Below are 7,284 nucleotides of genomic sequence, written 5' to 3'. Positions count from 1 at the left end.
TCGAGTTCTAGTCTTGGATATAAAGTCATCTTTATTAGGGAGCATTTTATTTCTCAATGTGAGAATTTTCGGCGCGAATGCGAATTTTATCGGACTCTAATATGAGTATTGAACACTAATTGCAAAAAAAAAAAAATGAACTCCTCCGATTCAAAGCTTTTGTTGCCACGTGGCTAGGAGGTCACAGGTTCGAGCCGTGAAAATAACCTTTTGCATAAATCCAACGTAAGACTGTGTATAATAGACCCTTGTGGTTCAACTCTTCCCCGGACCCCGCGCATAGCGGAAGCTTAGTACACCAGACTATTTTTTTTTATGAGGTCCTGTCTTTGGCAGTTGACACTGGTCCGTGGAGTTGAGTTTAAGAGGTTATTATTGCATTATTATTATTATTATTATTATTATTATTATTATTATTATTATTATTATTATTATTATTATTATTATTATATAGAGGTTATTTAAGATGTAGACAAATTTCTTGAGAGTTGAGACTTTTTTCCTCTCATGAATTGGGTTGCAAGTGAGGTTGCTCTCGTTACAAGATCAACTTCTAACCAAGAGGGTGGAGGTTTGAACCACCGAGGGAACAAAGTAGAAAGGGCCACTGTTGACTCCTGAGAGCAGGGGGTTTGGATATTAAAAAATTTATATTATATATATATATATATTCAATATATTATATACAAATTTTATGTACTTTTTAACTACCAAACTAGTTCTAAAAATTAATCTAGAAAACAATAAACTGGTTCGACTATTAAAAAACAAATATTCTCTTCTAATCATTAAGGAAATCTTTTCGGTGATGTGATTAGATCCAACACCTTTTGCCATGGCATGCGCCTCTTCATTCCATTTTCCTTCCTTTATTTTTCCTCTTTTAATCATATCAAACTTTAATACTTTCCTCTTTCTCTCACAGATGATTTCATCATTATAGCAAGGGCCCACCCTTGGCATGCATCACGTAGAAAAATAATTCTATAGTAGTGTATGCAAAATTTTACACAAGTAATATTGAATTATTGTTACAATTTTTGTCTGTAATTATGGTAATTTTAAAATTTTAATTTGTGTTTCAAATTAATAATATTCGCTTTGCATTAGTTTCAAGCGATGCGGTTCATTAAATTCTATTATCTTGAACAACCTTTCCTTTTGATCGTACCGTTCAAGAGCGGGAGGTAGTTTTTTTTTTTTTTTCATGTTGTCAAAGAATTGGACAATGATTATTTTATATTTCTAAAGATTTGAATATTTAAAAAAAAAATAGCGAGTGCCTAATCGAATTAATCAAGTCACCTAGAGCTGTTAATATGGACCAGGCCGGATTAGCCAGCTCAACCATGTGGGCTTTAGCAATTGACAGAATGAGTTGGACTAGCCCACCATTTTGATGGGCCTTATAATGGTAAACTCATTTCAGCCCTATGTGGATTGCGGCCCCCCATGGGTTGGTCCATCATTTTAAAAAAAATATAATTTTATGTTTTTTTCTTTAAGTTCTAACCTAAAAATAATATAAATATTTAAAATTTAAATAATATCTTATTGAAAAAATTTCGCAAAACTTAATAATTTTTTATATTGTTCCAATATATCACAATAAATATTAAAAATAAGTAAAAGATACGACTTTTCATTTACTAAAAGTCAAAACTCAAAACAAATTATTCAAGAGAACGTCCATGACGCTTTTGGATATACAACACATCATCTTCATCAAACACATTTGAATCCGTTTGTGACAAGGTTGTCTTAACATCTTCACTTTCATCAACTTTTACAATTCATATGCAATATTAATTAGTTAAATATTAAGAATGATAAAATTTTAAATACAAATAATATTCAAATTCATATAAAAAATATTACCAGTTTGAGTTTGGAAAAAGTCGTACAACCAATTTTGAGTAGTAACAACTGTTTGGACATTTTAATGACGTATGCAACTTTTATACTTTGTCAGAACACGCCCCCTCCTCCCCTCCCTACTTTGTAAGAACATGCCCGCCAATGCTAAATGTTGATTCCGATGCTACAGTGGTAATAGGAATACTAAGTACATCACGCTTCATCATAAAAGATGGGGATATTTTCTAGAATGGTCCTTCCAATACATGACAAGATCCATCTCTTGAAACTTTTCAAGATCAAGTTTTAGTTCCTCTAAGTAAAGATCTAATTTTGACTTTCTATCGCTAGAGGCAGTATACTGTTTGTATGCTATATATTTTAAATAAATATTTTTATTAGGTCCACGGGCTGACCCAGACCAACCTTAGTCAAGTCTCAAGAGCCGCGGGCTTATTAGGATCGGGCTTAAAGGTCTCGTTTTTAAATGGGCTCCAAAAATTTTAACCCAACCCTACTAAATTATGGGCCGGGCTGGTCAGGCCCAATGGGGCAAGCCCATATTGACGACTCTAAAGTCGCCTAGGAATAAAGTTGAAGTCTACCTTAATTTTTTTGCAACTCTTATTTTTTTCTCATAATTAAATTTATGTTAACCAAACAATCCATGATATAAAAACACCAACTCCTTTGGATGCAAAACTGAAAATGTTGGAAAGAAAGTGGAACGGTATTATGTTGTCATGAAATTGGATAGAAATTCAACGAATAAACAAATGCTATTTTACAGTAATTAATCTATATAAATGGTATTTAAGGGCCTAAAATATACCACAAATTATAGGAGTCATTAGTGATTCGAGCCTGAGTATAAAGTTGTCCTTCTTAGGAAGGAACTTTTTTCGGTGAATTTTAATTTAGTCGGACTTCGAACATGTACAAGACATAGCATATAGAAAACTAAAAAGAAAGAATGTTGAGAACCAAGAAAGCTCAGAGCTCATTTGATACGAAAAATAAGGAATAATTAATTTCGGAATATAAAAATACGAACTCTTTTGGACGCAAAATTGAAAATGTTGAAAACACCGTGGAACTGGTATTATCATTAAAGTGGGTTGAAAATCAATGAAAAAACAAATGCTATGTTACAATAATTAGTCTATGTTAATAGTCTTTTAAGGACCTAAAACAAACAATAGGATTTATTGTAGAATAATCACTAATGATTGCTTCATTGTAGAATGTTGATACCCATCAATATAGATTGTGATCGAGTGGTAAGTATTTATTTATTGTCAGAGGCGGATCCAGAATTTATATTTTATAAGTTCAATTTTTAAGATATTAGTATTGAACCCATTATATTTTTAAAGTTATGGGTTCATATCTACTATTTTTATAATTTTAAGAAATTTTTACATATAAATTTTTGCTCCGCGTGGAAAGTTATGAGTTCAATTGAACCTGTAGTCAACCTTCTACATCCGCCTTTGTTCATCGTCGACCAGATATTTCAAATTCGAGCCTTGATTATAAAGTTGTCTTTGCTAGGGAACTGTTTGCCGTCTATTGTGGGCTTTTCGGGGCGAATCCAAATAAATTAGTCGGGTTCCAGTGCGTATATAAAACAAATGGAATATTGATACAATCAAACCTCTCTATAACATTCTCGTTTGTTCCGAATATTTTTGAATGTTATAGCAAAATGCTGCTATAGAGAACATATATTATAACATAATATTGATTCCGAAAAAACTTGACTTTTATAGTAAATTGTAATTATATCGGGATATTGTTATAGAGCGCTCTGACAGTACCCAAGAGGGTTATAGGGTTACAATTTACTTTTACAGTACGGTAAATCTCTTAATGATTAATGAAATCACACCGCAAGGTAAAGTAATCCTTTTTGTTAAGACAAGTTAGTGGTCAAAGATCTTATCTAATCTTTCATGATAAAAAGCCAATAAATATGGAAACTTTTATTGCAAAAAGTTGACATTTAAGTCTAATGTTTAGATAGTATGAATAAATAAGAAAATGACATGACCTTGATATATGTCTTTGCCTCATTTTTTTTAATACTACCGACAAAAATATATAAAATTAAGTTGTGTTCATGAATTTACTTACAACTTGGTAAAATATCATAAAAAAATAATTTACTGGTCAATGGCATAATCGTCTTCATTAGAATTAGCTAGAGAACTCGAAATCTGTTTAAATAGAGAATTGATAATTCGGCCAATTAATCAAGTAAATAGTTTCTGCCGCTGGCTAAAAATGGAAAAAGCCCAAAATAATCAAAATGGCCTATCATCCAATCGCGCGAGAAATTCAAAAATAGCCAGATTTACAAGTGGTCATTCAAAAATAGTCACAATTTCAAAGGTAATCGAAATTTAGCCATTTTTCAGGTAAAGATAAATCTGAACGAAAACACTGTTCAAAATTCGGAAAAATACTCCAGCATAATATACTGGAGTTTGGAGCACCGGTGCTCCAGTCTCCAGTATATTATACTGGAGCCAGCAAAGTATACCGGTCCAGCATAATATGCTGGAAGTTCATACACAGGTGTACCGAACTCCATTATATTAAGTTGGACCGATCTCTGTTGCAGCAAAATAGTGGCTATTTTTTATTGACTTAGTAAACGCTGGCTATTTTTGAATGATCAATCCGAAAACTGGCTAGACCATACTATTTTAACTAAAAAGTTAGATATATTAAGCCCTTGGCGTGTTCCGTTGATTCTAATTGGGTCTATGAAAGAGAATGGGCCTAGTTGATTGAATCATAATTTTTGGGAAAATAATAGTGTGTAATAGCTCTTAAAATAATAGCCGAAAAATATATATATTTGTATATATAAATATATATTTCTGTATTTTATATATAAAATTATACAAATCTTATACACTTATGCGACTTTGTTGTAAGTAGTTTCGACTATGCGCTAAAAATGATGTTTGCCCTAATTTTGGCAACAAGTACTTACCAATTGGATTCAATTTAATTAACTGCCAGTGTGGCTCTTATAACTTTTTTTTTTCTTTTTTGGATTTTTAAAACTTTTGTTCCACTAGAAATGATACAGGTAGTAACAATTCTCAAACAGTGAGAACTGCCAAAATGTAAAAATTACCAATATATCTGGAATTCCTCTTCTTTTTTAAGTTTAATATTAAACTTATTGGACTTTTTTTTTGAAAATGCTGAACAATAAGGTAGACCTACTTGTGTATAAATGGCGTAGAATAACTACTTTTTAAAATTATCACGACCCAAAATCCCTTCGAAGGGGGTCGTGATGGCACCTAGTCTCTAAAACTAGGTAAGCCTAACATTAACATAATTAATGACAATATTCACTAACTTCGAATTAGATATCTCTGCACAATTTATAATTCCCAAAATCGGTAGTACAAGTCATAAGCCTTTCTAGGAGTAGTTATATAAAATGAATACATCATTGTTCCAGAACAAAAGGAAACAATGGAAATAGGTACAATAGAAGGTGACTCTAAGGCCTGCAAACGCTACTGCAGGTTTACCTTGAGTCTCCACAACAACGATCCGCACAACCACTAACGATCTGTACAAAAATATATAGAAGTGTAGCATGAGCACACCACAGCGGTGCCCAGTAAGTATCAAGACTAACCTCGATGGAGTAAAGACGAGGAACAGTCAAGACATCTACTGGTCTAATAAGCTGAACAAGATATGATAATAAACTAATAAGATAAAGATAACAAAGTAACGCCAATAGCAAGAAGAAATCAAATTACAAACAGTAGAGACGATAAGGGGGAAAACACAGATGGTACCGAGAAGTAACCATGTAAATTAAAACCAACACAGCTGGGATACATACAAGTAAAAATGTGCTCAAATAAGGAAAGCAATGTTAACTCAACCAATCGCATCATTCCTAATACACAATTCCGACCATCCCAATCCTCGAAGTATCATATCATAATCACAACTTCCAAACCTTTAACACACATGACACCTTGTGCCCACATATTTCCCTTTTACTTTGCACGTCAAAGATCCACGTGTTACTCAGTACATAATATCCATGACAAACACTAATTAAGATGTTTAAGAAGTCCCATTTATATATCATAAAGTAAATTTATAGTTTCTAGACCAAATAGGAAAACCAGCGAGAAAAGATGAAGTTATTTTTAGAAATCATTTGAGTGAAGAAAATAATATTTTTCAAATAGAGATACAACATCGGATAAGCTATCGCCTTTAATATAGGATTCATTAAATTAAAACTTAATAGAAATTTCTTTTTAAGAAAATATAACCTCAGACATGTTAAGGAGATTTAGTTGAGAAACCAGTTAAAATAAAATATAACAATTATTAGAAATAGTGGATACTAAAATATACAGCGAGTTCTAACTTAAAGGCACATAAGGAAACATGATATTAGTTCCTTCATTTTAAATCACAATATTACGAACGACCCAACATGGCAGGAGGAAATGACTCAACGTAGTAACTCTACTTTGAAAATTAATTCACCAGAATAATAATATTAGGAAAAGAACTCAGGAAATGATGGCAAGTCAATAAGTTAATGAAAATAACTCGATCCTCAAAACTTAGTGAAAACCAGAAATACAAATTATCAAGCGTTGCACAAAGGAACTCAAGTCAATACAGCAAAACAGGAGATACCAAAATACAAGATATGTTGCGGCACACAACCCTATCCCACTATATAATACCAATTCACCCTTATTCCTCTTTAATATATCACCCGTATTCCTTCTGTTGCGACGTGCAATCCGATCCCACCGTACAATATCAATTCACCCTTATTCCTCCTCAATATATCACCTTTATTCCTCATGTTGCGGCGTGCAACCCGATCGCACCGTACAATATCAATATCATAACAATAAACATAATATGTTGCACCGGTGCTCCAATCTCCAGTATATTATATTGGAACTTTCCGCGTATTGGAGTTCCAGCATAATATGCTGGAAGTTCATACACAGGTGCACCGATCTCCAGTATATTATGTTGGAACTTTCCGTGTTGCAGCAAAATGGTGGCTATTTTTCAATGACTTTGTTAACGCTGGCTATTTTTGAATAATCAGTCGAAAACTGGCTAGCACGTTGATGGTGCAAATGAAACAAATTTTGGATACAGCCCTTCCAATTCACCCTTATTCCTCTTTAATATATCACCCGTATTCCTTCTGTTGCGACGTGCAATCCGATCCCACCGTACAATATCAATTCACCCTTATTCCTCCTCAATATATCACCTTTATTCCTCATGTTGCGGCGTGCAACCCGATCGCACCGTACAATATCAATATCATAACAATAAACATAATATGTTGCACCGGTGCTCCAATCTCCAGTATATTATATTGGAACTTTCCGC

The sequence above is a fragment of the Nicotiana tabacum genome, chromosome 20, assembly GCF_000715075.1.
Source record: "Nicotiana tabacum cultivar K326 chromosome 20, ASM71507v2, whole genome shotgun sequence".
Classification (NCBI taxonomy): Eukaryota; Viridiplantae; Streptophyta; class Magnoliopsida; order Solanales; family Solanaceae; genus Nicotiana; species Nicotiana tabacum.
Note: the sequence above shows the minus strand (reverse complement) of the source record.